This window comes from Odontesthes bonariensis, chromosome 11 (genome assembly GCF_027942865.1).
Source record: "Odontesthes bonariensis isolate fOdoBon6 chromosome 11, fOdoBon6.hap1, whole genome shotgun sequence".
Classification (NCBI taxonomy): domain Eukaryota; kingdom Metazoa; phylum Chordata; class Actinopteri; order Atheriniformes; family Atherinopsidae; genus Odontesthes; species Odontesthes bonariensis.
In genome coordinates this window covers 29,594,779-29,621,839 of record NC_134516.1, presented here as the reverse complement: position 1 = coordinate 29,621,839, position 27,061 = coordinate 29,594,779, and the positions used below count along the sequence as shown (strand labels likewise).

At 41.1% G+C, this 27,061-nt stretch overlaps 13 non-coding genes across 13 annotated transcripts; all 13 read right to left on the bottom strand.

Annotated features, from left to right (window-relative positions):
- Nucleotides 1–1,753: 1,753 nt before the first annotated feature.
- Nucleotides 1,754–1,835, bottom strand: trnas-gcu (transfer RNA serine (anticodon GCU)). The gene has a single exon. It is a non-coding gene; the product is annotated as a tRNA-Ser (tRNA).
- Nucleotides 1,836–2,845: 1,010 nt separating this feature from the next.
- trnas-gcu (transfer RNA serine (anticodon GCU)) lies at nucleotides 2,846–2,927 on the bottom strand. The gene has a single exon. It is a non-coding gene; the product is annotated as a tRNA-Ser (tRNA).
- Nucleotides 2,928–3,937: 1,010 nt separating this feature from the next.
- trnas-gcu (transfer RNA serine (anticodon GCU)) lies at nucleotides 3,938–4,019 on the bottom strand. Its single transcript has one exon. It is a non-coding gene; the product is annotated as a tRNA-Ser (tRNA).
- Nucleotides 4,020–5,030: 1,011 nt separating this feature from the next.
- trnas-gcu (transfer RNA serine (anticodon GCU)) lies at nucleotides 5,031–5,112 on the bottom strand. The gene has a single exon. It is a non-coding gene; the product is annotated as a tRNA-Ser (tRNA).
- Nucleotides 5,113–6,122: 1,010 nt separating this feature from the next.
- Nucleotides 6,123–6,205, bottom strand: trnas-gcu (transfer RNA serine (anticodon GCU)). Its single transcript has one exon. It is a non-coding gene; the product is annotated as a tRNA-Ser (tRNA).
- Nucleotides 6,206–7,213: 1,008 nt separating this feature from the next.
- On the bottom strand, nucleotides 7,214–7,295 carry trnas-gcu (transfer RNA serine (anticodon GCU)). Its single transcript has one exon. It is a non-coding gene; the product is annotated as a tRNA-Ser (tRNA).
- A 1,011-nt stretch (nucleotides 7,296–8,306) lies between these two features.
- Nucleotides 8,307–8,388, bottom strand: trnas-gcu (transfer RNA serine (anticodon GCU)). The gene has a single exon. It is a non-coding gene; the product is annotated as a tRNA-Ser (tRNA).
- Nucleotides 8,389–9,398: 1,010 nt separating this feature from the next.
- On the bottom strand, nucleotides 9,399–9,480 carry trnas-gcu (transfer RNA serine (anticodon GCU)). The gene has a single exon. It is a non-coding gene; the product is annotated as a tRNA-Ser (tRNA).
- A 1,010-nt stretch (nucleotides 9,481–10,490) lies between these two features.
- On the bottom strand, nucleotides 10,491–10,572 carry trnas-gcu (transfer RNA serine (anticodon GCU)). Its single transcript has one exon. It is a non-coding gene; the product is annotated as a tRNA-Ser (tRNA).
- A 1,011-nt stretch (nucleotides 10,573–11,583) lies between these two features.
- Nucleotides 11,584–11,665, bottom strand: trnas-gcu (transfer RNA serine (anticodon GCU)). Its single transcript has one exon. It is a non-coding gene; the product is annotated as a tRNA-Ser (tRNA).
- A 1,010-nt stretch (nucleotides 11,666–12,675) lies between these two features.
- trnas-gcu (transfer RNA serine (anticodon GCU)) lies at nucleotides 12,676–12,758 on the bottom strand. The gene has a single exon. It is a non-coding gene; the product is annotated as a tRNA-Ser (tRNA).
- A 1,009-nt stretch (nucleotides 12,759–13,767) lies between these two features.
- trnas-gcu (transfer RNA serine (anticodon GCU)) lies at nucleotides 13,768–13,849 on the bottom strand. Its single transcript has one exon. It is a non-coding gene; the product is annotated as a tRNA-Ser (tRNA).
- Nucleotides 13,850–15,427: 1,578 nt separating this feature from the next.
- trnak-uuu (transfer RNA lysine (anticodon UUU)) lies at nucleotides 15,428–15,500 on the bottom strand. Its single transcript has one exon. It is a non-coding gene; the product is annotated as a tRNA-Lys (tRNA).
- Nucleotides 15,501–27,061: the final 11,561 nt, after the last annotated feature.

The window sequence follows — 27,061 nt, the reverse complement described above, 5'->3', positions numbered from 1 at the left end:
ACTTGGGAAGTGTACTGCAGGAACAGCTGTTTGTTTTGGGAAAGAGGGGTTTCTTGTGCTCTTTCATTTGAAATACTATGCAATAAATATATTGCATAGCCAAGACTGTTCTCCAGGAGCCATCTAAATCTCTGGCCTTGGTACATACCAAACTGAAGCTGGCAGTGAGCCAGTACTAAAAAGTCATCAGTTTGGTCTCCACCATGGCCAGTGACAAAGCTGCTGGCCTCTGCCAGCACCTCCTCTTTGGGTTTAGCTCTTCCAGACCTGACACTGCCAAAGCTCTTTGCCTCCTCCGACGGCGCCATGAGCAGTCTGGTTGAACTGGCTGACTGGCGGCGAAAAGCTGGATACGCATACATTCTGTGAATGAAAATTTTGAAAAAATGTGTAAATTCAACTGTAACAGAGGCTGCCCCCCCCCATTAAACCAACAAACACAGAGCAGCTGCACAAAGAGCTGAGGGAAAGTGTTAGTCTTCCCATACATGCCACGCCCCTATTCCACACCCTCGCACCTGCTGTAACACAGAGGTGTGACAAACAGCAGGGGGTGCAGCCAGAGCTTCTTTCCCAGGCTGAATTTATTAAGGTTATTTATTTTCCTTTCTATCAGAACTAAAATCAGCTAATCAGATCCGTGGATTAACGCCACATTGACGTCACGCCAACCCATCACAACAATGTAAAATGTCATTAGGCTAACTTTCAATACATACATACAGTATATCTGTCCATATGGGTTTTAATACATGCAGCGGCAGGCCTAGGATAATTGCTGTGATGTTTATTAACTGTACTCTGTAACTGTAATGCTAACACTTATTCGCGTTGTATGGTAGCATGACAGCTACGTTAGACTTCTATTAGTTTGTTGACCTACCGAGCTACATTTTTAAAAACAGAACTGTCTCCTGGCACTACTCCATCTATCCATCCATCCATCCATCTATCCATTCATCCATCATCCATCCATCCATCCATCCATCCATCCATCCATCCATCCATCCGTTTTCCAGCTATCATAAAACAGCGCGGCTTCGCTCATCATTCACACACTCGCATATCAGGCGATATTTTTAACTTTTTATATTTTGCATTTTATACTACGTTTAGCGACACCCTTTGCTATTTATTTACCCTAGAAAAGCTTACAAGTTTACGGTCAATAACAGAATAAAACACGACTTACCTTAGAGATAGATGGAAAGTTGAGAACTGCCGGACTACAGAATGCGGCAAAGTACGCCGGAGAGGAAGGACGAACAGTGATTGGTCAAAAGTAAGAAAGGGGAGGGAGGAACGCTGATTGGTCAAATGTAAGCCCAAAGTAAGCCCAAAGGGGGAAACGTGATTGGTCAAAAGTAAGCTCAACTGAGACGTGATTGGCTACTGTGGGCTTACTTTGGGCTTACTTTGGGCTTACTTTGGCGAAATTGACAGAACACAGTAAGCGCAAGTGAGAGGTAGCGGGATCGACGCCCGCATTCTCCAGTTGTCTTTCCTTTGTCCTCTGTGGAGCAAATGATTAACAGCTGGATGTGGCAAAGGTGGATGCAAACTGAAAGAAAGACAGCTCTTTCACATTAGCCTGAAGTCACACTCAAAATTCTTCACGATAGATTCAATTGCCCAAATGTACTTGGTGTAGGCAAATAAAAATTCTGCGACAGAAGCATTGTTTGAAAAGCCTGCTTGTAAGTAGTTGAATGAGAAATTTTATCAAACCAGAAGAGAACTTGACATGCAAAGCCAACGAGAATGGGATTCGAACCCATGCGTGCAAAGCACAATGGATTAGCAGTCCATCGCCTTAACCGCTCGGCCACCTCGTCCTCTCTGTCACAAGTTTGACCATAAAAAATTCCGTCTTAAACTACAGCTGGTATAATTTTGATCTCAAAATTGGAGCCTCATTAGAAACAATGGCCTCGCGTGCAGAGGATATGAATTTATCCTCCTTTCACAAAAATGGAATCATTATTATCTAAATGTGGTACCATGTAGGGATGTTTGAGGTTGTTTGATTTAAAATTGGGAAAAAAAAAAGCAATTGCACTTAGGATAAGTCAAATTTAAGGTTGGGGTTATTACAATCTCTTCAGAATATACCCAAATATGGAAGAAAAACTTTGTCAAATTATAAAGGGCTTGCTTTCCAGGCAAAATGTGGCGGGATTGATGTCCGCACTCCTCAGAAATCTTTTAGGTGCTCTTCTGGTGAGAGGCTTTAATGATCATCTTATAAAGACAAACCAACTAATGTGCAAATTCAAATTTGTTTAAAATCGGAAAGAAAAAAGAATCTGCCAAACCATGAAACACTACGGATTTTCCATGTCTCACTGATCGAACGCAAGACTCTACTTGATACATTCAACCACTCTGAAAAAGACTGATAAAAACCAACAAGCTTCAGTCGTGAGATCTATTCCTTTTTATGTATCAAGGAATGGATCGTTTGGTCAGAAATTGTTCGTTAATTTGGAAGCGCTAATAATATATTAATCGAAGGGGAATTAGCTCAAATGGTAGAGCGCTCGCTTAGCATGTGAGAGGTAGCGGGATCGACGCCCGCATTCTCCAGTTGTCTTTCCTTTGTCCTCTGTGGAGGAAATGATTAACAGCTGGATGTGGCAAAGGTGGATGCAAACTGAAAGAAAGACAGCTCTTTCACATTAGCCTGAAGTCACACTCAAAATTCTTCAAGATAGATTCAATCGCCCAAATGTACTTGGTGTAGGTAAATAAAAATTTTGCGACAGAAGCATTGTTTGAAAAGCCTGCTTGTAAGTAGTTGAATGAGAAATTTTAACATACCAGAAGAGAACTTGACATGCAAAGCCTACGAGAATGGGATTCGAACCCATGCGTGCAAAGCACAATGGATTAGCAGTCCATCGCCTTAACCGCTCGGCCACCTCGTCCTCTCTGTTGCAAGTTTGACCATAAAAAATTCCGTCTTAAACTACAGCTGGTATAATTTTGATCTCAAAATTGGAGACTCATTAGAAACAATGGCCTCGCGTGCAGAGGATATGAATTTATCCTCCTTTCAGAAAAAGAGAATCATTATTATCTAAATGTGGTACCATGTAGGGATGTTTGAGGTTGTTTGATTTAAAATTGGGTGAAACAAAAGCAATTGCACTTAGGATAAGTCAAATTTAAGGTTGGGGTTATTACAATCTCTTCAGAATATACCCAAATATGGAAGACAAACTATGTCAAATTATAAAGGGCTTGCTTTCCAGGCAAAATATGGTGGGATTGATGTCCGCACTCCTCAGAAATCTTTTAGGTGCTCTTCTGGTGAGAGGCCTTAATGATCATCTTATAAAGACAAACCAACTTATGTGCAAATTCAAATTTGTTTAAAATCGGAAAGAAAAAAGAATCTGCCAAACCATGAAACACTACGAATTTTCCATGTCTCACTGATCGAACGCAAGACTCTACTTGATACATTCAACCACTCTGAAAAACACTGATAAAAACCAACAAGCTTCAGTTGTGAGATCTATTCCTTTTTATGTATCAAGGAATATATCGTTTGGTCAGAAATGGTTTGTTAATTTGAAAGCGCTAAAACTGCATCAACCGAAGGGGAATTAGCTCAAATGGTAGAGCGCTCGCTTAGCATGTGAGAGGTAGCGGGATCGACGCCCGCATTCTCCAGTTGTCTTTCCTTTGTCCTCTGTGGAGCAAATGATTAACAGCTGGATGTGGCAAAGGTGGATGCAAACTGAAAGAAAGACAGCTCTTTCACATTAGCCTGAAGTCACACTCAAAATTCTTCACGATAGATTCAATTGCCCAAATGTACTTGGTGTAGGCAAATAAAAATTCTGCGACAGAAGCATTGTTTGAAAAGCCTGCTTGTAAGTAGTTGAATGAGAAATTTTATCAAACCAGAAGAGAACTTGACATGCAAAGCCAACGAGAATGGGATTCGAACCCATGCGTGCAAAGCACAATGGATTAGCAGTCCATCGCCTTAACCGCTCGGCCACCTCGTCCTCTCTGTCACAAGTTTGACCATAAAAAATTCCGTCTTAAACTACAGCTGGTATAATTTTGATCTCAAAATTGGAGCCTCATTAGAAACAATGGCCTCGCGTGCAGAGGATATGAATTTATCCTCCTTTCACAAAAATGGAATCATTATTATCTAAATGTGGTACCATGTAGGGATGTTTGAGGTTGTTTGATTTAAAATTGGGAAAAAAAAAAGCAATTGCACTTAGGATAAGTCAAATTTAAGGTTGGGGTTATTACAATCTCTTCAGAATATACCCAAATATGGAAGAAAAACTTTGTCAAATTATAAAGGGCTTGCTTTCCAGGCAAAATGTGGCGGGATTGATGTCCGCACTCCTCAGAAATCTTTTAGGTGCTCTTCTGGTGAGAGGCTTTAATGATCATCTTATAAAGACAAACCAACTAATGTGCAAATTCAAATTTGTTTAAAATCGGAAAGAAAAAAGAATCTGCCAAACCATGAAACACTACGGATTTTCCATGTCTCACTGATCGAACGCAAGACTCTACTTGATACATTCAACCACTCTGAAAAAGACTGATAAAAACCAACAAGCTTCAGTCGTGAGATCTATTCCTTTTTATGTATCAAGGAATGGATCGTTTGGTCAGAAATTGTTCGTTAATTTGGAAGCGCTAATAATATATTAATCGAAGGGGAATTAGCTCAAATGGTAGAGCGCTCGCTTAGCATGTGAGAGGTAGCGGGATCGACGCCCGCATTCTAACTGTTGTCTTTCCTTTGTTTTCTGTGGAGGAAATGATTAACAGCTGGATGTGGCAAAGGTGGATGCAAACTGAAAGAAAGACAGCTCTTTCACATTAGCCTGAAGTCACACTCAAAATTCTTCATGATAGATTCAATCGCCCAAATGTACTTTGTGTAGGCAAATAAAAAATCTGCGACAGAAGCATTGTTTGAAAAGCCTGCTTGTAAGTACTTGAATGAGAAATTTTAACTAACCACAAGAGAACTTGACATGCAAAGCCGACGAGAATGGGATTCGAACCCATGCGTGCAAAGCACAATGGATTAGCAGTCCATCGCCTTAACCGCTCAGCCACCTCGTCCTCTCTGTTGCAAGTTTGACAATAAAAAATTCCGTCTTAAACTACAGCTGGTATAATTTTGATCTCAAAATTGGAGCCTCATTAGATACAATGGCCTTGCGTGCAGAGGATATGAATTTATCCTCCTTTCACAAAAAGAGAATCATTATTATCTAAATGTGGTACCATGTAGGGATGTTTGAGGTTGTTTGATTTAAAATTGGGCGAAACAAAAGCAATTGCACTTAGGATAAGTCAAATTTAAGGTTGGGGTTATTACAATCTCTTCAGAATATACCCAAATATGGAAGAAAAACTTTGTCAAATTATAAAGGGCTTGCTTTCCAGGCAAAATGTGGCGGGATTGATGTCCGCACTCCTCAGAAATCTTTCAGGTGCTCTGCTGGTGAGAGGCTTTAATGATCATCTTATAAAGACAAACCAACTAATGTGCAAATTCAAATATGTTTAAAATCGGAAAGAAAAAAGAATCTGCCAAACCATGAAACACTACGGATTTTCTATGTCTCACTGATCGAACGCAAGACTCTACTTGATACATTCAACCACTCTGAAAAACACTGATAAAAACCAACAAGCTTCAGTTGTGAGATCTATTCCTTTTTATGTATCAAGGAATGGATCGTTTGGTCAAAAATGGTTCGTTAATTTGGAAGCGCTAATAATACATGAATTGAAGGGGAATTAGCTCGAATGGTAGAGCGCTCGCTTAGCATGTGAGAGGTAGCGGGATCAACGCCCGCATTCTCCAGTTGTCTTTCCTTTGTCCTCTGTGGAGGAAATGATTAACAGCTGGATGTGGCAAAGGTGGATGCAAACTGAAAGAAAGACAGCTCTTTCACATTAGCCTGAAGTCACACTCAAAATTCTTCATGATAGATTCAATCGCCCCAATGAACTTGGTGTAGGCAAAAAAAAATTTTGCGACAGAACCGTTGTTTGAAAAGCCTGCTTGTAAGAAGTGGAATGAGTAATTTTAACAAACCAGAACAGAACTTGACATGCAAAGCCGACAAGAATGGGATTCGAACCCATGCGTGCAAAGCACAATGGATTAGCAGTCCATCGCCTTAACCGCTCAGCCACCTCGGCCTCTCTCGTAAGTTTGACCATAAAAAAATTCCGTCTTAAACTACAGCTGGTATAATTTTGATCTCAAAATTGGAGCCTCATTAGATACAATGGCCTTGCGTGCAGAGGATATGAATTTATCCTCTTTTCACAAAAATGGAATCATTATTATCTAAATGTGGTACCAGGTAGGGATGTTTGAGGTTGTTTGATTTAAAATTGGGCGAAACAAAAGCAATTGCACTTAGGATAAGTCAAATTTAAGGTTGGGGTTATTACAATCTCTTCAGAATATACCCAAATATGGAAGAAAAACTTTGTCAAATTATAAAGGGCTTGCTTTCCAGGCAAAATGTGGCGGGATTGATGTCCGCACTCCTCAGAAATCTTTCAGGTGCTCTGCTGGTGAGAGGCTTTAATGATCATCTTATAAAGACAAACCAACTAATGTGCAAATTCAAATATGTTTAAAATCGGAAAGAAAAAAGAATCTGCCAAACCATGAAACACTACGGATTTTCTATGTCTCACTGATCGAACGCAAGACTCTACTTGATACATTCAACCACTCTGAAAAACACTGATAAAAACCAACAAGCTTCAGTCGTGAGATCTATTCCTTTTTATGTATCAAGGAATGGATCGTTTGGTCAGAAATTGTTCGTTAATTTGGAAGCGCTAATAATATATTAATCGAAGGGGAATTAGCTCAAATGGTAGAGCGCTCGCTTAGCATGTGAGAGGTAGCGGGATCGACGCCCGCATTCTCCAGTTGTCTTTCCTTTGTCCTCTGTGGAGGAAATGATTAACAGCTGGATGTGGCAAAGGTGGATGCAAACTGAAAGAAAGACAGCTCTTTCACATTAGCCTGAAGTCACACTCAAAATTCTTCAAGATAGATTCAATCGCCCAAATGTACTTGGTGTAGGTAAATAAAAATTTTGCGACAGAAGCATTGTTTGAAAAGCCTGCTTGTAAGTAGTTGAATGAGAAATTTTAACATACCAGAAGAGAACTTGACATGCAAAGCCTACGAGAATGGGATTCGAACCCATGCGTGCAAAGCACAATGGATTAGCAGTCCATCGCCTTAACCGCTCGGCCACCTCGTCCTCTCTGTTGCAAGTTTGACCATAAAAAATTCCGTCTTAAACTACAGCTGGTATAATTTTGATCTCAAAATTGGAGCCTCATTAGAAACAATGGCCTCGCGTGCAGAGGATATGAATTTATCCTCCTTTCAGAAAAAGAGAATCATTATTATCTAAATGTGGTACCATGTAGGGATGTTTGAGGTTGTTTGATTTAAAATTGGGTGAAACAAAAGCAATTGCACTTAGGATAAGTCAAATTTAAGGTTGGGGTTATTACAATCTCTTCAGAATATACCCAAATATGGAAGACAAACTATGTCAAATTATAAAGGGCTTGCTTTCCAGGCAAAATATGGTGGGATTGATGTCCGCACTCCTCAGAAATCTTTTAGGTGCTCTTCTGGTGAGAGGCCTTAATGATCATCTTATAAAGACAAACCAACTTATGTGCAAATTCAAATTTGTTTAAAATCGGAAAGAAAAAAGAATCTGCCAAACCATGAAACACTACGAATTTTCCATGTCTCACTGATCGAACGCAAGACTCTACTTGATACATTCAACCACTCTGAAAAACACTGATAAAAACCAACAAGCTTCAGTTGTGAGATCTATTCCTTTTTATGTATCAAGGAATATATCGTTTGGTCAGAAATGGTTTGTTAATTTGGAAGCGCTAAAACTGCATCAACCGAAGGGGAATTAGCTCAAATGGTAGAGCGCTCGCTTAGCATGTGAGAGGTAGCGGGATCGACGCCCGCATTCTAACTGTTGTCTTTCCTTTGTTTTCTGTGGAGGAAATGATTAACAGCTGGATGTGGCAAAGGTGGATGCAAACTGAAAGAAAGACAGCTCTTTCACATTAGCCTGAAGTCACACTCAAAATTCTTCATGATAGATTCAATCGCCCAAATGTACTTTGTGTAGGCAAATAAAAAATCTGCGACAGAAGCATTGTTTGAAAAGCCTGCTTGTAAGTACTTGAATGAGAAATTTTAACTAACCACAAGAGAACTTGACATGCAAAGCCGACGAGAATGGGATTCGAACCCATGCGTGCAAAGCACAATGGATTAGCAGTCCATCGCCTTAACCGCTCAGCCACCTCGTCCTCTCTGTTGCAAGTTTGACAATAAAAAATTCTGTCTTAAACTACAGCTGGTATAATTTTGATCTCAAAATTGGAGCCTCATTAGATACAATGGCCTTGCGTGCAGAGGATATGAATTTATCCTCCTTTCACAAAAAGAGAATCATTATTATCTAAATGTGGTACCATGTAGGGATGTTTGAGGTTGTTTGATTTAAAATTGGGCGAAACAAAAGCAATTGCACTTAGGATAAGTCAAATTTAAGGTTGGGGTTATTACAATCTCTTCAGAATATACCCAAATATGGAAGACAAACTATGTCAAATTATAAAGGGCTTGCTTTCCAGGCAAAATGTGGCGGGATTGATGTCCGCACTCCTCAGAAATCTTTTAGGTGCTCTTCTGGTGAGAGGCCTTAATGATCATCTTATAAAGACAAACAAACTTATGTGCAAATTCAAATTTGTTTAAAATCGGAAAGAAAAAAGATTCTGCCAAACCATGAAACACTACGGATTTTCCATGTCTCACTGATCGAACGCAAGACTCTACTTGATACATTCAACCACTCTGAAAAACACTGATAAAATCCAACAAGCTTCAGTCGTGAGATCTATTCCTTTTTATGTATCAAGGAATGGATCGTTTGGTCAAAAATTGTTCGTTAATTTGGAAGCGCTAATAATATATTAATCGAAGGGGAATTAGCTCAAATGGTAGAGCGCTCGCTTAGCATGTGAGAGGTAGCGGGATCGACGCCCGCATTCTCCAGTTGTCTTTCCTTTGTCCTCTGTGGAGGAAATGATTAACAGCTGGATGTGGCAAAGGTGGATGCAAACTGAAAGAAAGACAGCTCTTTCACATTAGCCTGAAGTCACACTCAAAATTCTTCATGATAGATTCAATCGCCCCAATGAACTTGGTGTAGGCAAAAAAAAATTTTGCGACAGAAGCATTGTTTGAAAAGCCTGCTTGTAAGAAGTGGAATGAGTAATTTTAACAAACCAGAACAGAACTTGACATGCAAAGCTGACGAGAATGGGATTCGAACCCATGCGTGCAAAGCACAATGGATTAGCAGTCCATCGCCTTAACCGCTCAGCCACCTCGTCCTCTCTGTTGCAAGTTTGACAATAAAAAATTCTGTCTTAAACTACAGCTGGTATAATTTTGATCTCAAAATTGGAGCCTCATTAGATACAATGGCCTTGCGTGCAGAGGATATGAATTTATCCTCCTTTCACAAAAAGAGAATCATTATTATCTAAATGTGGTACCATGTAGGGATGTTTGAGGTTGTTTGATTTAAAATTGGGCGAAACAAAAGCAATTGCACTTAGGATAAGTCAAATTTAAGGTTGGGGTTATTACAATCTCTTCAGAATATACCCAAATATGGAAGACAAACTATGTCAAATTATAAAGGGCTTGCTTTCCAGGCAAAATGTGGCGGGATTGATGTCCGCACTCCTCAGAAATCTTTTAGGTGCTCTTCTGGTGAGAGGCCTTAATGATCATCTTATAAAGACAAACAAACTTATGTGCAAATTCAAATTTGTTTAAAATCGGAAAGAAAAAAGATTCTGCCAAACCATGAAACACTACGGATTTTCCATGTCTCACTGATCGAACGCAAGACTCTACTTGATACATTCAACCACTCTGAAAAACACTGATAAAATCCAACAAGCTTCAGTCGTGAGATCTATTCCTTTTTATGTATCAAGGAATGGATCGTTTGGTCAAAAATTGTTCGTTAATTTGGAAGCGCTAATAATATATTAATCGAAGGGGAATTAGCTCAAATGGTAGAGCGCTCGCTTAGCATGTGAGAGGTAGCGGGATCGACGCCCGCATTCTCCAGTTGTCTTTCCTTTGTCCTCTGTGGAGGAAATGATTAACAGCTGGATGTGGCAAAGGTGGATGCAAACTGAAAGAAAGACAGCTCTTTCACATTAGCCTGAAGTCACACTCAAAATTCTTCAAGATAGATTCAATCGCCCAAATGTACTTGGTGTAGGTAAATAAAAATTTTGCGACAGAAGCATTGTTTGAAAAGCCTGCTTGTAAGAAGTTGAATGAGAAATTTTAACATACCAGAAGAGAACTTGACATGCAAAGCCTACGAGAATGGGATTCGAACCCATGCGTGCAAAGCACAATGGATTAGCAGTCCATCGCCTTAACCGCTCGGCCACCTCGTCCTCTCTGTTGCAAGTTTGACCATAAAAAATTCCGTCTTAAACTACAGCTGGTATAATTTTGATCTCAAAATTGGAGCCTCATTAGAAACAATGGCCTCGCGTGCAGAGGATATGAATTTATCCTCCTTTCAGAAAAAGAGAATCATTATTATCTAAATGTGGTACCATGTAGGGATGTTTGAGGTTGTTTGATTTAAAATTGGGCGAAACAAAAGCAATTGCACTTAAGATTAGTCAAATTTAAGGTTGGGGTTATTACAATCTCTTCAGAATATACCCAAATATGGAAGAAAAACTTTGTCAAATTATAAAGGGCTTGCTTTCCAGGCAAAATGTGGCGGGATTGATGTCCGCACTCCTCAGAAATCTTTCAGGTGCTCTGCTGGTGAGAGGCTTTAATGATCATCTTATAAAGACAAACCAACTAATGTGCAAATTCAAATATGTTTAAAATCGGAAAGAAAAAAGAATCTGCCAAACCATGAAACACTACGGATTTTCTATGTCTCACTGATCGAACGCAAGACTCTACTTGATACATTCAACCACTCTGAAAAACACTGATAAAAACCAACAAGCTTCAGTTGTGAGATCTATTCCTTTTGATGTATCAAGGAATGGATCGTTTGGTCAGAAATGGTTCGTTAATTTGGAAGCGCTAATAATACATGAATTGAAGGGGAATTAGCTCAAATGGTAGAGCGCTCGCTTAGCATGTGAGAGTTAGCGGGATCGACGCCCGCATTCTAACTGTTGTCTTTCCTTTGTTTTCTGTGGAGGAAATGATTAACAGCTGGATGTGGCAAAGGTGGATGCAAACTGAAAGAAAGACAGCTCTTTCACATTAGCCTGAAGTCACACTCAAAATTCTTCATGATAGATTCAATCGCCCAAATGTACTTTGTGTAGGCAAATAAAAAATCTGCGACAGAAGCATTGTTTGAAAAGCCTGCTTGTAAGTAGTTGAATGAGAAATTTTATCAAACCAGAAGAGAACTTGATATGCAAAGCCGACGAGAATGGGATTCGAACCCATGCGTGCAAAGCACAATGGATTAGCAGTCCATCGCCTTAACCGCTCGGCCACCTCGTCCTCTCTGTCACAAGTTTGACCATAAAAAATTCCGTCTTAAACTACAGCTGGTATAATTTTGATCTCAAAATTGGAGCCTCATTAGAAACAATGGCCTCGCGTGCAGAGGATATGAATTTATCCTCCTTTCACAAAAATGGAATCATTATAATCTAAATGTGGTACCATGTAGGGATGTTTGAGGTTGTTTGATTTAAAATTGGGAAAAAAAAAAGCAATTGCACTTAGGATAAGTCAAATTTAAGGTTGGGGTTATTACAATCTCTTCAGAATATACCCAAATATGGAAGAAAAACTTTGTCAAATTATAAAGGGCTTGCTTTCCAGGCAAAATGTGGCGGGATTGATGTCCGCACTCCTCAGAAATCTTTCAGGTGCTCTGCTGGTGAGAGGCTTTAATGATCATCTTATAAAGACAAACCAACTAATGTGCAAATTCAAATATGTTTAAAATCGGAAAGAAAAAAGAATCTGCCAAACCATGAAACACTACGGATTTTCTATGTCTCACTGATCGAACGCAAGACTCTACTTGATACATTCAACCACTCTGAAAAACACTGATAAAAACCAACAAGCTTCAGTTGTGAGATCTATTCCTTTTGATGTATCAAGGAATGGATCGTTTGGTCAGAAATGGTTCGTTAATTTGGAAGCGCTAATAATACATGAATTGAAGGGGAATTAGCTCGAATGGTAGAGCGCTCGCTTAGCATGTGAGAGGTAGCGGGATCAACGCCCGCATTCTCCAGTTGTCTTTCCTTTGTCCTCATTGGAGGAAATGATTAACAGCTGGATGTGGCAAAGGTGGATGCAAACTGAAAGAAAGACAGCTCTTTCACATTAGCCTGAAGTCACACTCAAAATTCTTCATGATAGATTCAATCGCCCCAATGAACTTGGTGTAGGCAAAAAAAAATTTTGCGACAGAAGCATTGTTTGAAAAGCCTGCTTGTAAGAAGTGGAATGAGTAATTTTAACAAACCAGAACAGAACTTGACATGCAAAGCTGACGAGAATGGGATTCGAACCCATGCGTGCAAAGCACAATGGATTAGCAGTCCATCGCCTTAACCGCTCAGCCACCTCGGCCTCTCTCGTAAGTTTGACCATAAAAAAATTCCGTCTTAAACTACAGCTGGTATAATTTTGATCTCAAAATTGGAGCCTCATTAGATACAATGGCCTTGCGTGCAGAGGATATGAATTTATCCTCTTTTCACAAAAATGGAATCATTATTATCTAAATGTGGTACCAGGTAGGGATGTTTGAGGTTGTTTGATTTAAAATTGGGCGAAACAAAAGCAATTGCACTTAGGATAAGTCAAATTTAAGGTTGGGGTTATTACAATCTCTTCAGAATATACCCAAATATGGAAGACAAACTATGTCAAATTATAAAGGGCTTGCTTTCCAGGCAAAATGTGGCGGGATTGATGTCCGCACTCCTCAGAAATCTTTTAGGTGCTCTTCTGGTGAGAGGCCTTAATGATCATCTTATAAAGACAAACCAACTTGTGTGCAAATTCAAATTTGTTTAAAATCGGAAAGAAAAAAGAATCTGCCAAACCATGAAACACTACGAATTTTCCATGTCTCACTGATCGAACGCAAGACTCTACTTGATACATTCAACCACTCTGAAAAACACTGATAAAAACCAACAAGCTTCAGTCGTGAGATCTATTCCTTTTTATGTATCAAGGAATGGATCGTTTGGTCAGAAATTGTTCGTTAATTTGGAAGCGCTAATAATACATCAATCGAAGGGGAATTAGCTCAAATGGTAGAGCGCTCGCTTAGCATGTGAGAGGTAGCGGGATCGACGCCCGCATTCTAACTGTTGTCTTTCCTTTGTTTTCTGTGGAGGAAATGATTAACAGCTGGATGTGGCAAAGGTGGATGCAAACTGAAAGAAAGACAGCTCTTTCACATTAGCCTGAAGTCACACTCAAAATTCTTCATGATAGATTCAATCGCCCAAATGTACTTTGTGTAGGCAAATAAAAAATCTGCGACAGAAGCATTGTTTGAAAAGCCTGCTTGTAAGTACTTGAATGAGAAATTTTAACAAACCACAAGAGAACTTGACATGCAAAGCCGACGAGAATGGGATTCGAACCCATGCGTTCAAAGCACAATGGATTAGCAGTCCATCGCCTTAACCGCTCAGCCACCTCGTCCTCTCTGTTGCAAGTTTGACCATAAAAAATTCTGTCTTAAACTACAGCTGGTATAATTTTGATCTCAAAATTGGAGCCTCATTAGATACAATGGCCTTGCGTGCAGAGGATATGAATTTATCCTCCTTTCACAAAAAGAGAATCATTATTATCTAAATGTGGTACCATGTAGGGATGTTTGAGGTTGTTTGATTTAAAATTGGGCGAAACAAAAGCAATTGCACTTAGGATAAGTCAAATTTAAGGTTGGGGTTATTACAATCTCTTCAGAATATACCCAAATATGGAAGACAAACTATGTCAAATTATAAAGGGCTTGCTTTCCAGGCAAAATGTGGCGGGATTGATGTCCGCACTCCTCAGAAATCTTTAAGGTGCTCTTCTGGTGAGAGGCCTTAATGATCATCTTATAAAGACAAACCAACTTATGTGCAAATTCAAATTTGTTTAAAATCGGAAAGAAAAAAGAATCTGCCAAACCATGAAACACTACGGATTTTCCATGTCTCACTGATCGAACGCAAGACTCTACTTGATACATTCAACCACTCTTAAAAACACTGATAAAAACCAACAAGCTTCAGTTGTGAGATCTATTCCTTTTTATGTATCAAGGAATGGATCGTTTGGTCAGAAATGGTTCGTTAATTTGGAAGCTCTAAGAATACATCAAACGAAGGGGAATTAGCTCAAATGGTAGAGTGCTCGCTTAGCATGTGAGAGGTAGCGGGATCGACGCCCGCATTCTCCAGTTGTCTTTCCTTTGTCCTCTGTGGAGGAAATGATTAACAGCTGGATGTGGCAAAGGTGGATGCAAACTGGAAGAAAGACAGCTCTTTCACATTAGCCTGAAGTCACACTCAAAATTCTTCATGATAGATTCAATCGCCCAAATGTACTTGGTGTAGGCAAATAAAAATTCTGCGACAGAAGCATTGTTTGAAAAGCCTGCTTGTAAGTAGTTGAATGAATACTAAAGAATGCTGCTCCTTATGTGGAACACAACAAACTCCAGAGAAGCTGGAAGCACCACTGCGACTGAACTTGTGACATCATCACAGTTTACGCAACTTCCTCCAACATCTATGTCTCTTGAGGCCTTTACAAAATATATTTCTGACACTGATTTTTCTGATGAAGTGCTTTGTTTTATATCCACTTAAATGAAGCAAACAATGCCCTTGTTGTTTAAACTTCACCAGTGTTGATTTATCTTTGTAATGTCTTGTGTTCTGTTCCATTCATTACAGATTGTCCAAATAGTGAAATCTAAGTGAAAAGAAGCCCTGATATAAAGCAGAGCTATTCATGATAAATGCTCTTAACCTGTTGTAGTTTCAGTGAATGTGATCAACACTCTGCAGCTGGTGTATTTAAGGTGATTTCTATAGTTTCTATAGAAACATTGTATAGTTTATATAACTTACAAATGAGGATATAACGATGCAGCTAACAGCAAAGCTAACAATGAGCTACATAGAAGGAAAAGCATCAGCCAGGCTCTGTCAGAGGTGACAGTGTAGAAACAGAGTGCAGGCATAGAGGGAAGTACAGGTTAAGAGGTAAATTACATTTCTACACCTGAACAGGGACTTGAACCCTGGACCCACAGATTAAAAGTCTGATGCTCTACCAACTGAGCTATCCAGGCCCTATGAGAGTGTGTCTGAGTGACAGCTGACATCTGAAACACTTCCTGAGTCCAAAGCTGTGACGCTGTTTTCTGAACAAACGCCTGGTTGATGTGAACTTGTGTTGCAGCCACTGAGCATAAAGAAGAAGGCCTTCATGGAGGAAAACAGGGAGTTAAGGAGGAGTGTGAAGAAAAAAGGAAGAGAACAAGTCGGTGGGAAACTATCTGCAGCAGAACAGTGTGAGGGATGTGTGGTCAGGAATGGAAAAGCTCACAGGCTTTGGGATAATGTGGGATCAGACAGATGGAAGAGTTCAGACAAACTCAGCATGCTGCTGCCTCCTGCTACAGACCTCACATCCTCCATGTACCAACAGCTTCCCTGTCACACCTCAGCACATCTACATGAAAGTATCACATCTATAGGAAAATAAACTATCGCCTCATCTGGATACAAACAAAAGAGATGATTGTGGATTTTAGGAGGAGCAGCAGTCAGCTGAACAGCGTCTCCATCCTCGGTGAAGAGGTGGTTGAGGATTACAGATACCTGAGGGTTCACCTGGACAGCAGACTGGACTGGAAATGCAACACTGAGGCTGTCTACAAGATGGGACATTCAGTAAACTATTCCTATAACTGTATGTATGCTAACTGAGTTGGCATGGGTTGGTGCACTAAACACATGTTACAGAGTTTAACATTTCTGCATCTTTTAATAAAAACAGGAAAGAATGAGTGTATATTTCCAGCCAAATTCCCCATAAAGCTGCTCTCATCCACATATTTTTCTGTTTCTTCTGTCAGACGGCTAAACTGAAAATCAGCCCATTAAGACTACGGGTCAACTCGTGGTCACTTAAAGCATGTCCAGACTGTCGCTCTGCTCTAATAAAATCCTGATTTTGTAACCGCAGCCTCATGTGAGAAAATCCCCCTTCAGGTGACTTAAAGACAACATGTTGGCAGCGATTTCAGCTGCACTTACATGCAGCGTGATGTCCCACAGAGAAAGTTAGAGGCACCAGAATGTCATGAAGGTTTCCTACACAGTCTATCCCGTGCATGTACGCTGGGACAACATGGTGGTCCAGTTAAATGGACGAGTACACCTGGAACTGAAGCTGGACTTACCTGTGCATGCAAGCGTTCTGAATGTCCTGATCAAGATAAAAATATGTAACATACAGAACAAAAAGCATCCATCTCCAGCTGAAAACATGAAACCTGCAGACTACACATAAAATGTTCCACTGGGGACACCGACCCAAGTTGGTTATTAGGAGGAAATTTCATAAATATCCTCAAAACCAGTTTTCCTCAGTGTGCAGACTTCAGGTTTTTGTTTTAAAGGAGACATATTTTACCTATTTAAACCATTTAGAATTGGTCTATGTGCTATACAAAACATGTTCATGAATTTCTTTGCACAAAATCACTCTCACATAAAGAGATTTCACCAGCTCTATTCTTGCCATTTTCAGTCTCTCCCAAATTGAGCCGTTTAAAGGGCTCTGTCACTTTTATGCAAATAAGCTGTTGCTGGCCACGCCCCACCCCGCTCATGAGAAGCCTCTGGCTGCATGTACTGTTTACCCTTTTGTTTTGAGGGTCCAAAAGGTACATATATGTACTCAAGTGGTAAAAGGTACATATATGTACCTTTTTTTCTACATGCTGGGGTACAATAGACAGTCTGTGTTAGGCTACTTCAGTATAAGGGTACAAAACTATCCTTCAGAGGGTACTGCCCCAGTGACAAGCCATCATACCCCTAAATGTACAATTCTGTACTTTATTTTCTGAGTGTATTTTTAAACTGTTTTTTTTATTATTCTTAGATTGTTTATAATTGTATTGCTTTATTATGTCTTGCTACTGGATGCTTTAATCTCCTTCGGGATCAATAAAGTATCTATCTATCTATCTATCTATCTATCTATCTATCTATCTATCTATCTATATATCTATCTATCTATCTATCTATTCCCTATGAATTAAGGGTTCATTTGTTTTCAGTGATGAGCTTCTGCAGTCTCCAGCCTGACTCACCTGTGGTGCGTTTCTGGAGACTGCAGGTGTCCAGCAGCAGCAGCTCCAGTCTCTGCCGGTGATACTTCCCAGCTCACACAGGTCAGCCTGTGTGAGCTGCTCCTCCGCGCCGCGCCGCGCCGCTGCAGCCAGTGAGCACGAGCCTCTCCCGGCCACCAGCACACAGGTGACCGCGGCGACAGCAGCGCGAGGTCCCGCTGTTGAGAAAACATGTGGTGCAGCCAACAACAGGTGCAGCCAACAACACAACACTTCATAAGTGATTTTCCTTTCGTAGCCATGTATGCTTGATGCTCGATACAAGATAGCGGATCTTCAACTAATGTAGAGTAGAGCTGTAACAAAATCCGGGTTATCCGGTTTTCAACCCGGATAAATACGTCCCCCGGGCAGACCGGATGGTGGCATGCATTTGATCCGCCTTAAAAAAAAAATTAAAAAAAAGATTAAACCGGAATATATATATATATATATATATATATATATATATATCCCTCTTTAGTTGCCTACTAGGCTACAGTCTTTATCTAGCATGGTGTTCAGTCACGAACACAGTCACAGACACACTGAGTGAAACGAAACCTAACTCCCGCCCCATTTGTCACGAGCCGGTTAAGTGAGCCATGCCTCCTACTGATCCGTCCTGACTTGCGATCTGTCCGGACGGGACGAATCCCCACTGACTCGTAACTGCTCGAACGGCTCACTCTGCTCGCGCTCGGCTCTATCTCTCTGCTTGCTCGCAACTCTTAGTTGTATAAATGAGCCACACCACCACTTATGTTCCAACTTCGTAGCGTTGCATTTTTTTCTCTAGTTAAGCCAGCCACTTTGACGGATCATTGCTCGGTCAGATCGTATATTGTGTTGTTTCTGTGTGGAAGCGGGTGCCTGAGTCTGGCGAATCATGCCGGCTCTGGGTGACTCACGGCCAGACGAGTCACGCGGCAGAAACGAAACTTAAAAAGATCCGAGTTGGCATGGATCCGCTACTTGCCCGTCTGACCGCTGAGTCACCCAGAGCCAGCGATTCAGCGGTCAGACGGGCAAGTAGCGGATCCATGCCAACTCGGATCTTTTTAAGTTTCGATTCTGCCGGCAGCAAGGATTGTCGTCGTCAACCCGTCTGCTGAAGCCTCTGTAGCTCGCTACAGGCTCGGTTAGCGTGGCTTCATGCATCTTGTACAGCCGTTGAAAAAGAATCATTTAGTGATATAGGGAGGGCCAGATCATTCCATGTTGTTTACTTGTAGGTCTAAACTCAGCATTGCCTCACCTAATGCTACCACATTTGTCGCTGTGTAAATGCACACACTAGCTGTTGTGTCTGGCTTTCAGATTAAATGGCATTGAATTATTACTTGACAAAAATAAATGAATGAACTTGTAGCCGTAGGCAGCTCTTTGATTTATCAAAATGAATTGATAAATGGGACAAAAAAAGGCGAGGCGCATAGCCACTAAACGGCAGAAAGGTTTTTTTTTTTTTTTTTTTAAATAAGTGATTCAAGTGATCCATATAACTCGAATCCCCTCCTCGAAATGATCCGATCAGCCCTGATCGCCCAAAAGATTCGAGTTAAGCATCGCTAATGTAGAGGGTGGGGAGTGGGTGGGGACTCGACAGGTAAATGCAAATTCCCTTATTGCTACGTCACAATAAGGGAGCCATCCAAATGGCTCACAGCAGCATTTTTTTCTTGACACCAAAGTCTTTCTACTGACCTACAGAAAATGGATGGATGGGTTTTTCCGCGCTTGGAGTGTTTAAAGGAACAGTAGAGGCCCAAATATGAACACAAAGACCTGCAAAAAGTGAGTTTTGCATAATATGTCCCCTTTAAGTTATGTACAAAGAAAATAGACTCAAATGTAACCTCTCTTCAGTGCATATTCAGAACTTATTTAAATCTCTTCCAGAAAAACTCTTGTTTTGATCGTTTTCTTTAAAATAAAGATTTTTAAAAAGCTAATTGACCATGTGCTCTGTTTTACATATAACATCAGTTATAGAGGTAAACACGCAAAGTTAGCATATTGACGGGTTTCAAATATATTTTTCAGTGGCGGCCGTGCTTTGGCTCACTGGGCCTTCAGTGCGGGTTTACCGTCCATTCAGAGTCGCTATTTAAATCCGTCCTGAGTGCCCACATGGATCTGGATCTCACTAACCGTGCTGTATGCCAATAAACACAGAGAGACAGCTGTTAGAAGACTTTCTTCTGCAGGTTTCCTTCTGATTTATTTATTTTTAAACACATATTCAGCAGCAGGATGTTTATTCATCGATTAGCCGACTAATAATGAACTATGAGAGAGATTTCACGTGTTGAGAGCAGCTACCATTGTTATTGTTATTATTATCACGTATATCAGCAGTTCAGAATATTTGATCATTTATATTTATAATTTAATATTTATACATGTAAATCAAATACATAATACTCACAAGAGTTCCTGATTATTATCTATTTATTAGGGTGACCATACGTCCGTATTTCCCGGGACATGTCCGTATTTCACGGGACGCCCGGGACAGGAAGTGAAATACGGACATGTCCCGGGAAATACGGACGTATGGTCACCCTACTATTTATTGCCATAACACTGAGATGCTCCATATGTTGGTCCATTGTTGCCAGTTAACTGCAGCCTTGCAGCTTTCAGCAGCAGCTGTTACCGCTGAGCAATCAGTTCCCTCTGCACTGAGGATCATATGAAAGCAGCTCCTGCAGCTTCAGGTTAGTGTCACAGGGCTCTGAACTTTGTGTTAGTGCAGTTTGGCAGCAGCAGGTCCCAGGCAAGCCGTAATTATATTGCAGCAGAATGAGGTGAGTAACTTCTAGTCTGTCCCAGTGCTTCTAAGTGGTAGCACTGAACCTCTGCTGCCTTAAATGTCTGAGGCAAGCAGAACCTCATTTGGTGGCAGCATTACACTATGAATATGCAGTTAAGCTCAACAGGACTGGGCATGTTAAGGGGAGGTGGTGGTTGGACCCCACTGGTCTCTAAATGTACTCAGAACTTCATATGAGATGTCCCTGTTTCTGCAGGGTTTTGTGGATTTCTTGTGTGCTGATTGGAAGCATCACCTGCATTCCTGCACAAAGCGGTAAGCTGATCCCAATCAAAGCTCAGCAACTAAAAGCAGTTTAAATTGACTCGGGTATAAATGGAAGGCTGATCTTAATTCTCCGTTTCCTCACCCATGTATTCAGTTTATGGACAAGCTCTATCTAAGCCAACGTATCAGAAAGCAGCTGGAACCAGTGGTTCTGCAGCACAGCAGCATGGTGCTCAGGGAGGTCAGTCTGGAGCTCCTGGCAGCAATTATCAGTTTGAAGATGGGAGCTGGAGCCTTTCATCTGACACCAGCGGCGAGGACGAGCCAGTCTTCACTCCTGTGACCGACGAGGATCAAGTCTACGCTTACAAATCTCGGTCCCGCTACAACCAGAAGCGTGTGCTGTTCAGCCAGTTCCGCTACAGCCCAACAGAATCTGAGCCAGACCACGGCAAAACATCTCAGCACAAGGTTCCAGTTCAGAGCGGCTTCTGAGGATCTATCTGGTGAGGCTCATTTTACTCTGCATGTGTGCTCTCTGTAGCTGCTGCTAGGTGACTGACTTTCTTTGTCTTGCAGATCTGAATATTCTAGAGGCATCGCTGCTGCTGCCGCTTGAATAAATGGCTTTAACTTGAATACCTTGTCGCTCCATCAAATGGCTCCTAGCTGTCTCTGGGTCATCCAGTTGTGGGTTGGAGGGGATAGTTGAGGGCCTGACAGGGTGAGATGACTTAATCCTATAAATAAGGTGTTGGCATAACTTAAGGACAGTTTCTGCTCAAAGGTGAGCTTATGAAGGTCTTGACGGCTTCAGCTTGGACTGTATTCCCATGGGAACTGGCTGAAAAGCCAACATCAGCTCTCTGACAGCAGTGGGTAAAGGTGTGGCCTTGAGCTCTATCAGAAGATTCCACTGCTGCATATTGTGCTGAGGGGGAAACCTTTGAATACTTGTAATGAAGCTTGTGCTGTACAAATGAAAAGATGTGGCAGCTACTTTAAGGCCACATTTATTGAAACAAATATCCCCCCCCCCCCCCCCCGGTTTTCAATATCGTGCACACAACATCGTTTAAAAACTTGTCATTTACAGCAACCTGCATAAATATGCCGTCAAGCGCCATAATAACTACGCCAAACCTATTGGCGGCAGTGTAGGGAAAGGAATAAAGCCATGCAAGCCAATCAGAATAAGTCATCCGGAAGGAAATGTCTCACAAGAGTTCCGTCCATAGTGTGTAAGCATACATATGAAACAGTAGATGAGAAGTCACATCAGTCGTCCTCATGTGCAGCGAAGTGTTGTACAGTTTCCAATGGTAATAAAGATTTCCTGTGTCTCTCAGATGTAGGCCTACATTTTGAGGAGAGTAGCCTTCGAATGAAGAATGTTTTAATTTCTGTATTCCTATAATCTGTTGTGAATCGTGACATAATCCTGATCAGCAGTAAACATAAGGCGCTCGCATGACGTTAAGCATTTTCTGGCGCATAATGTGACGTTGAAGAACCTAAAACGCCGTTTCTCCCAGTTGACAAGGCAACACATAACCGGCGTTATCAGAAATCTCCACTTTGGCCGGAGGTTTTAGAAATAATCGTTTTCTGTGATTAAAAACGGGGTTTGGTGTAAATGAGAGGCCAAACCGCAGGAAAATATCTGCGTCTTCCTATCGTGTAAACGGGGCCTAAGTGGCTTGGGAACAAAATTTATAGGCTCAATGTTGTCACTACCTGGAAGTAAGTTTGGGCAAGCATCTATTTTGTTCTACATTTGGATGCAAGAAGGCGAGCCAGGTGTTGGAATATATTCAGTTAAGTCGTGAGCTGTACAACCACACAATGCACAAAAGCATTCACTATCCTGTCTGGAACATGAACAAACATGTCTGATTAATACTGGGCCTAATGCAACATCAAATGTTCCATCTATATGTGAGAATCAGATGTCTTACCTGGTCGTCCCTACAGCAAGGACACTGCCTGTGGGGACTACTTGCACATAGTCGACATTTACTGACACATAATTAAAAGAAAAACTTCTGTGGACTTGTTCCCACACTTTAAGTCACTCACATTGTTAACCTGCAGGTTGCAGTTTAAATATGAACATGATAAAGTCTGGTCTTTGTTGGATTTTATGAAAGTAATTATGAGGACAGATGATGTGAACTACTGTAACAAATGTTAGTTTTCAGAATTAAAACAACCTGGGGATATAAATATTCTCATTTTCATAAATAAATATGAAGTTCAGGTGTGACAGTCAACATTTTACAGTAAAAAAGACTTTCTCAGAAACATAGACCTATATTAAAAAAGAGCATGATTCAAATAGACACATTTTCCCTTTTAAATGAGTTAAAAATGTAGCTTTAACTTCAGTGTATTTTCAGTACAGTTCCACCTCACTGATGGCTGGTAAAGCCTCCACAGTACAAAGAACAGAAAACAGTCGCCTACAGACTATTAAGTGCTCAAATGTCACATTTCCCATGTTGGAAGTTTGCTGTGTCACAGGGAGTCTGTGGGAGTCTGTGGTTGTTCTCACAAGGCAACAAGTTTTCAGGAGGAATGATGGAAATCCACAGAAATCATCAAGACAAATTTGAGAAACACTTCCAGATATGAACCAAATGGTGGCACAAGGTGCTTTAAACATTTAACCTCCGTTATGTCCTGTTTAATCAAGTTCATCTGAAATAAATCTAAGATCTCCTCCATATCACTTAATAAAAGAGCAGCTCTGCATCATGTTGTCTCACGTTTCTACATCTCAGCTCAGATATTAATCTGAGCTTTAAACATCTCAGAGTGCGCAGAAGGCAGTTAGCGTGACTTTAGGAAGAATACACCCTCTGCTATGTTCCAAACACATCCATGCTTCTAGATCCTCTGGATGAGAGAGCTGCAGAGCTCCTTATTCCTGCCAAGGAGTCAACATTATGTTAGAGTTATTTCCAGAACTCAGCAGGTTAACTTACTAAGACTCCAGTCTTATGTCACGCTGAGCTCACTTTTTTCCCCTTTGAAACCCAACTAGCAGCTCCCACTAGTGAAGTGGACAAGTGATGTGTTGGACCCCAATTTCATGGCTGTGACGACTTTGTGACGTAATAGAACCGAGGTTATAACCTGGAGTCCTTCAGACCAAATCTCTGTCACTCCCCTCACACTCCCCAGCCAGAGATTAGGGGCCCACAGTGATCTGCAGGACTTTGGTCCAGATGTTTAACACCGTATCTGACCAAGCGGAATTCACCTTCTGTAAAACATCCCATGTTCATTCCTCACATGTTGCAACAAACCTTTTTAAATGTCAGAAGTGTTCATTTTCAGAGCTGAATTGAATGCAGCACGATCTGACTGGGTCCCAGGTGAGGTTTATGAGTGTAATTAGAGCAGGTAGAGCACCAATATAAAGTCAGCTGCAGCCTCAGATGAGTTACAGCACAAATCTGCTCTCAACAGCAGTCATCAGATTGCTGTTTTTGACCAGTTTGATCTGAGTTGTGTTGCTTCTGTTTTGTCTTGTTCAACATGTTGTTTAAGGTTTTCTTCAGGTGAGTCTTCATGTTTAATGGTTTAGGTTTTTGTTCTCCTATATACTAAAGTTTCTTTCTTTTCTTTTGAAATCCAAACAGGATTTCCTGGCTTTGTGTCCTGCTCTTCAGCATTGGAACATGTTATCCCCCCCAGAAAAGCAAGTATATCAACATTTAGGTGCAGTTTATATAAAGGCAGCCAAAATGGGGAGTTGTTTAGTCTGGACATGCTCAACCCATGATGTTGGTAGGAATGAGAGGGAAGAGGGTCTGCAACTATATTAATCATACAGCACCAAATCTTACAATATATTAGACTTCAGGTTTAATGACCCACTTGAACTGCAAATACTCCTTTAGCTTTGTTTGTATGTTACTAAACATATTGGCAGTGATACAGAGGCTACTGACAGCATGACTAACCATGCTGTCATACTTTGCTTCAACTAATTTCTGGGCTCAGGTCAAAATAGTGGGTCCTCTGGCTCTGGCAGCAGCTCCTCTGGCTACGGCAGCGGCTCCTCTGGCTACGGCAGCGGCTCCTCTGGCTACGGCAGCGGCTCCTCTGGGTCTAATGCTGGCTTTACTGCACAGGACGCAGACTTTGCTCGTTTCCTTGCTGCCCTGATGAACTTGAAGATCAACAGTTCTTTCCCACAGTCTGTCTGGACCTCCGACCAGGTCCCTAAGGACACATCTGAGATGCGCGCTTTATACCCTTCATCCCACATCGTCCAGTCCAGCAATGGCTACCAACGAGCCCGCGACTCCAGTTCGTACGCCAAATACTCCCAGGATGCTGAAAAGAAATAAGTCCCAGGCACTCAAAAGTAGAAAAGGAAGAAGGTATAAATAAAAAGCCTTTAATGACTTTGGCTAATCATAATAAAATACCAACATGTTTCAACCACATGTTTAAACCCCACACCTGGATCAGGTGTATAATTAGTGTGCCACCAATAACAATTGGAAGAGTAAGGCGCACCTGTCATAGAGGAGGGAGGGGGGAATAGATCACAATACAATAATTGTTGTTAAAGTACCAGCATGACAAAAACAATAAACTCTTTAGATATACAAAATAGCAAATGGGCAGATAATAACATCAGAAAAACCTACAGACAAAATATCATAAAAAACATTTAAACTCTATCTATATAACATGTTGTTTTTTTATTATGATTAGCCAAAGTCATTAAAGGCTTTTTATTTATACCTTCTTCCTTTTCTACTTTTGAGTGCCTGGGACTTATTTCTTTTCATATCGTGGATTTCCCTACCCCAAGAGCACCACTTTGGACTGTTCGTGATACACCTGAGCGCCGGGTTGATTTCTCTCTACTCCCAGGATGCTTTTGACCACGCTGATGCCAAGACTGGGTCTAAAGGGCAGAAGTTGTACTAAGGTAAAGCTGGACTAGTGTCTGAAGTATTGAGACTCCTGTATCAATACTGACCCCTTCTGTTTTCTGCAGGTGACTCTCATGGACACTTCCATGGAGATTCCAACATGTGGCTGAACTCTGGCAAAATAAACTTGACCAACAAAATGAGGTCTGTGTATTGAATACTTGATCTCGAGGTTTGTTTTCACTTCATAGCTTTGAGTCTTCATCACACCCACTGAGGCTGACTCTGCTTTTGAAGGGCAAACTGAATACTGCTGCTTTAAATTCCACCACCACATGTTTCCTTCTCCTCATGGTTGAATTGCATTACACAAACCCAGACCAAATAACTTGACGCTCAGTACAGTGGCCTTGCTTGACCTTGCACCATGAAGGTGTTTCAGTTAAATCTGCACTCGCTGGCCTTTTCCAAGCTTTAATTGCATGTGACTCGTTAGCCTATGCTACGTAGCCTTGCCCCTCTGCTTGGCACCACTTGGTGTCTTCTGTGTGCCTCAGAGCCATACATCCCTCTTAACCAACTGTCTCGACTTGCCCTCTGTGTGTGCGGCCTTTGTTCATCTCACCTGGGACACCAGCTGGAGGGCTATGACACTGTGCTTCATACAGACTCGGTCCTTAACATGGCATCACATCTTCCCATGTTGGTTTTCATCCTACACAAGACTTAAATATCTCCTCTGCTTTTGTTTTCCTGATTCTACCACATGTGGAAGATGCATTTTCAAATTCCCCTCGAGTGCCAAGCTACATGATCAATTTGCAAAATATTTTTTAACTCCTTCGATTCAGATCACTTGCTATTAAATTAGCAATAGTTGGCACAATCAAACTTTCAAAGTACTCTCCCACAGCAGTCTCTCCGATACGGCCCTCTAGAAAAGGTCTCCAAACAGTTCTAGCAGAGTCTCAGTGAATGGAAGTGTGGAAATTATTAGACCTTTTGCTGACTGGACTGGAGAGCTGTCCAGGGTGCACCCTGACTCTAAATTGGCAGCAGGGATAGGCTAAAGCAGAGACACTCATTATGCGGCTCCTCGCTTTAATTGATGGCTCGCACTCGCATAGTAGCTTATAACAATATGGTAACATTTTTTTAAATAACATACAGCGACTACAGCACAGTATTAAGGCTTAATGGTGTTTCCTAAAGGGGGCTCTGTTAAACCTGGCAACGCAGCTCGCTTAAACCACCGTCACACTTGACCGCAGTGCACGCTAGCTCCATTAGCGAGATGCAGGCACAATGGGTCTGTTTTTAATTAAAAAAGGACTAAACCATGCTCATCTTGAATGTCTCACTATGATTACAAACTACAAATACAACATGAAGAAAGTCAAGGACATGCATGCCAGCTTCCAGTATTGAGTATTAAGGATTCCAGTATTCAGGTAAATGTGGTCTTAATTGAAAATGTATTGGCTGTGTTGTTTCTTTTTTTTTGTGGGATGTTTTATATGTAGAAATGCATATTTGCTAAAGGGGACTTAGTATGTTGTCATAAA